Source organism: Triticum dicoccoides, chromosome 5A, assembly GCF_002162155.2.
Source record: "Triticum dicoccoides isolate Atlit2015 ecotype Zavitan chromosome 5A, WEW_v2.0, whole genome shotgun sequence".
Taxonomy (NCBI): domain Eukaryota; kingdom Viridiplantae; phylum Streptophyta; class Magnoliopsida; order Poales; family Poaceae; genus Triticum; species Triticum dicoccoides.
The window spans coordinates 691,852,051-691,861,319 of NC_041388.1; positions in this window are offsets into that span (position 1 = coordinate 691,852,051).

Below are 9,269 nucleotides of genomic sequence, written 5' to 3' on the forward strand. Positions count from 1 at the left end.
AGCCACCTTCTTCCTCCTCCTCGCCGTCGTTTTTGGTGGCCGAAGAGTCACCCTTTCGGCGAAGGCCACTCCTGGTCCCTTTGGCCGTCTTCTTGGCCTTCTTCTCCGGCACATCATAGGGCACCGTAAATAGCATCTTCATCAGGAGTGGGGTTTCCTCATCTTCGGTTAGTGGAGCTGGACAATTAATCCGCCCCGCTATGTCGATCCAGGCCTAAAAATTGATAGGAAGGCTTAGACTCCTTCTCAAAATATGCCAGTAAAGGCTATACCTTGAAGACATGAAAGAACTTACCGAATTGGCCTGGCATTTTAAGCTAAGCCCACGATCCTCGGTCATGGGCGGTGGTGTCTCACCGGCCTTGAAGAGCACTTTCCAGATATCTTCGTGCGTCGTGCCGAAGAGCTCTAGTAGTGTCTGGTGCTTGGCTGGATCGAACTCCCACAAATAGGAAGTCCGGCGTTGGCACGGAAGGATCCGGTGAATGAGCATAACCTGGATCACGTTGACGAGTTTGATCCTCTTGGTTATCATGTTCTGAACGAACGTCTGGAGCCCAATCAGCTCGCTCGAAGAGCCCCAGGTTAGGCCCTTCTCTTGCCAGGAGGTGAGCTGTAGCGGAGCTCCGGATCGAAATTCGGGGGCCGCCGCCTAGTTGGTGTTGCGCGGCTCAGTGATGTAGAACCACCCCGACTGCCACCCCTTCATCATCTCCACAAAGGAGCCTTCGGGCCATGTAACGTTGGGCATCTTGCCCACCATGGCGCCTCCGCACTCTTCTTGTTGGGCTCTCACCACCTTCGGCTTTACATTGAAAGTCTTCAGCCATAGGCCGAAGTGAGGCGGGATATGGAGAAAGGCCTCGCAAATGACTATAAATGCCGAGATGTTGACGATAAAGTTGGGGGCTAGATCATGGAACTCCAGCCCATAGTAAAACATCAGTCCGCGGACAAATAGGTGGAGAGGGAATCCCAGCCCGCGGACGAAATGTGTGAGAAACACAACCCTCATGGGGCTCTGGGGTAGGGACGATCTGTCCCTCGGTCAGGATACGGTGAATGATCTCCTTGGCCAGGTATCCGGCCTCTCGAAGCTCCTTGATGTCTTTCTTCTTAACAGAGGAAGCCATCCACTTGCCACCAGCTCCAGATCCGGACATGGTTGAGTGCTTGCTCGAGACGGAGAAGATGAGAACTTGGGCGCCGGAGCTCAAGAATGGAAGGGCAGAGGAAGAGAGAAGGCGTGGGTGAAGAAAAGGGATTCTTATCTCCTTATAAAGGCAGTAAATATTGAACGCCTCCCCACTTGCCTTAAAATTTTCCTGCTCCCAAGGGCTGTGTAAATGGCACGGTTGGGTTACCCACACCGTATTTATGAGAATCCCGCAATAAGGGGACATGATCTCTGCTTTGACAAGACGTGCCAATGGAAATCGCATCTCGAAAAACAGGATGGCAGATAAAACGGTTCGATATAGTGACCGGGCAGACGTGATGTCATGTTGTAAAAAATTTGTTAGCAGATGGGATTCGTGAAATATTATATTGTCTCTACGGTTGTGTGTGGTGTGAGTTACCCGGACACATCGGTACGTCCGAAGACTATTTTGGAGTTCGGAAGGAGGAACCCGTCTTGCAATGCCAAAGACAGATCCACGCACCGGATACCTTGTCATTGAAGCCAGGTTCAGGGGTTACTGAGGGAGTCCTGGACTAAGGGGTCCTCGGGCGTCCGGCCTGTTAGCCATGGGCCGGACTGATGGGCTATGAAGATATGAAGACCGAAGACTATACCTGTGTCCGGATGGGACTCTCCTGGCGTCGAAGGCAAGCTTGGCGACCGGATATGTAGATTCCTTTCTTTGTAACCGACCTCATGTAACCCTAGATCCTCCCGGTGCTTATATACACCGGAGGACTTAGTCCGGAGGGGGAGATACTCATTACCATAGCCATACAAGCTAGACCTCTAGGGTTTAGCCATTACGATCTCGAGGTAGATCAACTCTTCTAATACTCATATTCATCAATATCAATCAAGCAGGACGTAGGGTATTACCTCCATAGAGAGGGCCCGAACCTGGGTAAACATCGTGTCCCCTGTCTCCTGTTACCATCGACCTTAGACGCACAGTTCGAGACCCCCTACCCGAGATCCGCCGGTTTTGACACCGACAACCGTCCGCTGGCTGACGGCAAAGATGCAAAGGTCTTTGCCATCGGCTAGCAGACGGCAAAGCAACCATATAGGCCAGCCCAGTGCCCGTAGGTTACACAGGTAGCTGCCACGTCTGCAACAAGTTTCAAAGAAAATAAAAGAAGCACAAGGAGAAGAGTAGACTCCATGAATGCAAGCTCCTCATCTAAAGCAAATCTGCAAATTAGGAAAGTTGAAAGTTAGAAGAAGAAGAAGACGAGCTAGAAGAAAAAGAAGAAGAAAATTAAGAAGAAGGAAAAGAAGAAGAATAATTTATCTTCTCTTTCCTAGTCTCCTCTCCTCTTCTTTACCTTCTTCTTCTTCTTCTTCTAAGTAAGGTAGGAAAAAATGCCATTTTTAGCTAAGATAGGTAAAAATGCTAAATGTGTAGGTAATTTTAGAGCTATGCTAGGTAAATAGGTCATTTTAGAGCTAACCTAGGTAAAATGGATCATATTGGAGCTAACCTATGTAAACTTGGTCATTTTTGAGTTAACTAAGCATATTATTTCATTTTTGACATAAGTAGGATAATTATAGGTCTTTATTGAGCTAACCCAGGAAACTAAGCATATTATAGCTAATTTAGCATTTTAGAGCTAACTTAGGTCATTTTGGAGCTAACATAGGTAAAACCGATCATTTTGGAGCTAATTAGGCTTATTATGTCATTTTCGAGGAAAATAAGCTAACTATATGACATATATGATGTTACCAAGATTGTTATGCCATTTCAAACCTAAGTAAGCTAATTATGCCATTTTTACATATGTAAGCTAAGTGCATGTCATTATTGAGCAAACCTAGCTAACTAAACATGAGTATGATGGAAAGGAAAATTGTGCCAAAGTATTAGAAGAAGAATGCATTAAAATGTTTAGCACTAAATCTTTGAATGATGAGCATGATTGCAACGTTGTTAGTATGAATTCCTTGAATATCCATGATGCTAATGATATGCAAATCAACAAGCTTGGGGAAGCTAGGTTTGATGAAGATGATTTTTTTGTCCCCCAAGTTTTGATGAGCAGATTTATCATGATGAAAGCATGCCTCCTATTTATGATGATTATATTGATGAAAGTGGATTTGGAGAGGTCATGACTTTATTTTGTGATGAATCCACTATTGCGGAAGAGGTTCCAATTGACTATGAGAACAAAGTTGCTATCTATGATGATTATTGTGATGACTTGTATGCTATAAATAATAATGATATCCATGAAACTTGTCATCATGATTTTAGTTTTCAATTGGATTTTGCCTCACATGATAATTATTTTGTTGAGTTTGCTCCCACTATTATTCATGATAAGAATATTGCTTATGTGGAGAGTAGTAAATTTTCTATTCTTGTAGATCATGAAAAGAATGCTTTATATGATGGTTATATTGTTGAATTAATTCATGATGCTACTGAAAATTATTATGAGGTAGGAACTTATGCTTGTAGGAATTGCAATAATATAAAGTTTCCTCTCTATGTGCTTAAAGTTTTGCAGTTATGCTTGTTTTACCTTCCTATGCAAGTTGATTCTTGTTCCCACGAGTTATTTGCTCACAAAATCCCTATGCATAGGAAGTGGGTTAGACTTAAATGTGCTAATTCATATTCTTCATGATGCTCTCTTTATGTTTCAATTCTTATCTTTTATGTGAGCATCATTGAAATCATCATGCCTAGCTAGGGGCGTTAAACGATAGCGCTTGTTTGGAGGCAACCCAATTTTATTTTTGTTCCTTGCTTTTTGTTCCTGTTTAGTAATAAATAATTTATCTAGCCTCTGCTTTGGTCATGTTTTTTGTGTTTAACTAGTGTTTGTGCCAAGTAGAACCGTTGGGAAGACTTGGGGAAAGTCTTGTTGATCTTGCTGTAAAAAAACAGAAACTTTAGCGCTCGCGAAAATTGCTTCTATTTTTTATTGGAGAGTGATATTTAGTTAATTATTTTTGAAGATGATTAATAGATAAATTCCTCACGTCCAGCAATTTATTTTAGAATTTTTGGGGTTCCAGAAGGTTGTGTTAGTCACAGATTACTACAGACTGTTCTGTTTTTGACAGATTCTGTTTTTCATGTGTTGTTTACTTATTTTGATGAATCTATGGTTAGTAAAAGAGTTTATAAACCATAGAGAAGTTGTAATACAGTAGGTTTAACACCAATATAAATAAATAATGAGTTCATTACAGTACCTTGAAGTGGTGTTTTGTTTTCTTTCGCTAACGGAGCTTACGAGTTTTCTGTTAAGTTTTGTGTTTTGAAGTTTTCAAGTTTTGGGTGAAGATTCGATGGACTATGGAATAAGAAGTGGCAAGAGCCTAAGCTTGGGGATGCCCAAGGCATCCCAAGGTAATATTCAAGGACAACCAAGAGCTTAAGCTTGGGGATGCCCCGGAAGGCATCCCCTCTTTCGTCTTCGTTCATCGGTAACTTTACTTGGAGCTATATTTTTATTCACCACATGATATGTGTTTTGCTTGGAGCGTCAATTTATTTTATTTAGTTTTGCTTGCTGCTTGAATAAAATACCAAGATCTGAAATTATTAAATGTTAGAGAGTCTTCACATAGTTGCATAATTATTCGACTACTCCTTGATCTTCACTTATATCTTTTGGAGTAGTTTGTCATTTGCTCTAGTGCTTCACTTATATCTTTTTAGAGCACGGTGGTGGTTTTATTTTGAAGAAATAATTGATCTCTCATGATTCACTTATATTATTTTGAGAGTCTTTAGAACAGCAGGGTAGTTTTCTTTGGTTATGAAACTAGTCCTAATATGATGGGCATCCAAGAGGGATATAATAAAAACTTTCATATAAGTGCATTGAATACTAAGAGAAGTTTGATACTTGATGATTGTTTTGAGATATGGAGATAGTGATATTCAAGTTGTGCTAGTTGAGTAGTTGTGAATTTGAGTAATACTTGTGTTGAAGTTTGCAAGTCCCGTAGCATGCACGTATGGTAAACGTTGTGTAACAAATTTGAAACATGAGGTGTTATTTGATTGTCTTCCTTATGAGTGGCGGTCGGGGACGAGCGATGGTCTTTTCCTACCAATCTATCCCCCTAGGAGCATGCGTGTAGTGCTTGTTTTTTGATGACTTGTAGATTTTTGCAATAAGTATGTGAGTTCTTTATGACTAATGTTGAGTCCATGGATTATACGCACTCTCACCCTTCCATCATTGCTAGCCTCTTCGATACCGTGCATTGCCCTTTCTCACCTTGAGAGTTGGTGCAAACTTCGCCGGTGCATCCGAACCCCGTGATATGATACGCTCTTTCACACATAAACCTCCGTATATCTTCCTCAAAACAGCCACCATACCTACCTATTATGGCATTTCCATAGCCATTCCGAGATATATTGCCATGCAACTTCCACCATCCTGTTTATCTTGACACATTCATCATTGTCATGTTGCTTTGCATGATCATGTAGTTGACATCGTATTTGTGGCAAAGCCACCGTTCATAATTTTTCATACATGTCGCTCTTGATTCATCGCAATCCCGGTACACCGCCGGAGGCATTCATATAGAGTCATATCTTGTTCTAGTATCGAGTTGTAATCTTTGAGTTGTAAATATATAAAAGTGTGATGATCATCATTAATAGAGCATTGTCCCCCAAAAAAGGAGAAAGTCCAAATAAAAAAAGAGGAAGGCCAAAAAATAAAATAAAAAAGGGACAATGCTACTATCCTTTTTCTACACTTGTGCTTCAAAGTAGCACCAGGATCTTCATGATAGAGAGTCTCTTGTTTTGTCACTTTCATATACTAGTGGGAAATTTTCATTATAGAACTTGGCTTGTATATTCCAACAATGGGCCTCCTCAAGTGCCCTAGGTCTTCGTGAGCAAGCAAGTTGGATGCACACCCACTTAGTTTCTTTTGTTGAGCTTTCATACATTTATAGCTCTAGTGCATCCGTTACATGGCAATCCCTACTGCTTGCATTGACATCAATTGATGGGCATCTCCATAGCCCATAGATTAGCCACGTCGATGTGAGACTTTCTCCTTTTTGTCTTCTCCACATAACCCCCTCATTATATTCTATTCCACCCATAGTGTTATATCCATGGCTCATGCTCATGTACTGCGTGATAGTTGAAAAAAGTTTTAGATTAATAAAGTATGAAACAGTTGCTTGGCTTATCATCGGGGTTGTGCATGATGAGAGCATTCTTGTGTGACGAAAATGGAGCATGACTAAACTATATGATTTTGTAGGGATGAACTTTCTTTGGCCATGTTATTTTGAGAAGACATGATTGCTTAGTTAGTATGCTTGAAGTATTATTATTTTTATGTCAATATTAAACTTTTGTCTTGAATCTTATGGATCTGAATATTCTTGCTACAATAAAGAGATATACATGATGAATATGTTAGGTAGCATTCCACATCAAAAATTCTGTTTTTATCATTTACCTACTCGAGGACGAGCAGGAATTAAGCTTGGGGATGCTGATACGTCTCCAACGTATGTATAATTTTTGATTGTTCCATGCTATTATATTATCAACCTTGGATGTTTTATATGCATTTATATGCTATTTTATATGATTTTTGGGACTAACCTATTAACCTAGAGCCCAGTGCTAGTTTCTGTTTTTTTTTTCATGTTTTAGAGTATCGCAGAAAAGGAAAATCAAACGGAGTCCAATTGACCTGAAACTTCACGGAACTTATTTTTGGAAGGAAAGCAACCCAGGAGACTTGGAGTCCACGTCAAGGAAGCTTCAAGGAAGCCACGAGGTAGGGGGGCGCCCACCCCCTGGGCGCGCCCTCCACCCTTGTGGGCCCCTCGTGGCTCACCTGACGTACTTCTTCTGCCTATATATATATATATATCCATATACCCTAAAATGATCGGGGAGCGCAATAGATCGGGAGTTCCGCCGCCCGAAGCCTCCGTAGCCATCGAAACCCAATCTAGAACCATTCTGGCACCCTGCCGGAGGGGGCAATCCCTCTCCGGTGGCCATCTTCATCATCCCGATGCTCTCCATGACGAGGAGGGAGTAGTTCTCCCTCGGGGCTGAGGGTATGTACCAGTAGCTATGTGTTTGATCTCTCTCTCATGTTATTGAGGTGGTACGATCTTGATGTATCGCGAGCTTTGCTATTATATTTGGATCCTATGATGTTTCTCCCCCCCTCTACTCTCTTGTAATGGATTGAGTTTTCCCTTTGAAGTTATCTTATCGGATTGAGTCTTTAAAGATTTGAGAACACTTGATGTATGTCTTGCCGTGCGTATCTGTGGTGACAATGGGATATCACGTGATTCACTTGATGTATGTTTTGGTGATCAACTTGCGGGTTCCGCCCATGAACCTATGCATAGGGGTTGGCACACGTTTTCGTCGTGATTCTCCGGTAGAAACTTTGGGGCACCCTTTGAGGTTCTATGTGTTGGTTGAATAGATGAATCTGAGATTGTGTGATGCATATCGTATAATCATACCCACGGATACTTGAGGTGGCATTGGAGTATCTAGGTGACATTAGGGTTTTGGTTGATTTGTGTCTTAAGGTGTTATTCTCATACGAACTCTAGGGCTGTTTGTGACACTTATAGGAATAGCCCAACGGATTGATTGGAAAGAATAACTTTGAGGTGGTTTCGTACCCTACCATAATCTCTTCGTTTGTTCTCCGCTATTAGTGACTTTGGATTGACTCTTTGTTGCATGTTGAGGGATAGTTATGTGATCCAATTATGATATTATTGTTGAGGGAACTTGTACTAGCGAAAGTATGAACCCTAGTCCTTGTCTCAACGCATTGCAATACCGTTTGTGCTCACTTTTATCATTAGCTACCTTGCTGTTTTTATATTTTCATATTACAAAAACCTATATCTACTATCCATATACCTCTTGTATCACCATCTCTTCGCCGAACTAGTGCACCTATACAATTTACCATTGTATTGGGTGTGTTGGGTACACAAGAGACTCTTTGTTATTTGGTTGCAGATTGCTTGAGAGAGACCATATTCATCCTACGCCTCCTACGGATTGATAAACCTTAGGTCATCCACTTGAGGGAGATTTGCTACTATCCTACAAACCTCTGCACTTGGAGGCCCAACAACGTCTACAAGAAGAAGGTTGTGTAGTAGACATTAGTGTCTAGATTGGATCTGTGGTTTCTGGAACTTGCGGCGGCTGCAATTGTGTTTTGTCAACTCCCCTAGTGTTTCGGAATATTTGAGTATTTATAGAGCAAAGAGGCGGTGTGGGAGGCGGCCAAGGTGGGCATAACCCACCAAGGCGTGCCTAGGCCCCCAGGCGTGCCCAGGTGGGTTGTGCTCCCCTCACAGCCCCCCTCTGGTACTTCATTGTCCCATCGTGTGTCTTCTAGTCCAGAAAAAATCTCCAAAAATTTTCGCTGCGTTTGTACTCCGTTTGGTATTGATTTCCTGTGAAGTAAAAACAAACAAAGGCAGCAATTGGCACTGGGAACTGTGTCAATAGGTTAGTCCCACAAAATGGTATAAATTTGATATAAAATGATTGTAAAACATCCAAGAATGATAATATAATAGCATGGAACAATCAAAAATTATAGATACGTTGGAGACATATCACATACGAGGAGTATTTTCAACCCCATAATTCTGAACCAAATTATGAAAATTGTTCTGATGTAACCTGTGTAATGGTCTCCTAGAGGGAAGCCTTTTTTGTACTTCTTGGTTTCTTTGATCGTTCATTGACCTCATAGCTTGATGGGGGTTAGGAGTAGTGGAGATGTCAGCCAGAGTGCCCCTCTCTGAAGCCAGAGGGTGAACCTCAAGTGAGTCTCCTTCGTCTTCCTCCATGGTCGCCTCCTTAGTTCCCTCTCTCCTTAGAAACATCTGCAGTAGCCACTCATCATCTCCCCCGTTGTTGGAGGTGGACAAAGACATGATGTCTGGCTTTGGAAATCTATCAGAAAACTGCACGAAACAAGAACAGAGGATATTTCTGTGATACGGTGGTCAAAAAGTCCGGGAGTATATAAAGATTTTGTTATCTTGCAAAGCAAGTATTCAAGAGGAA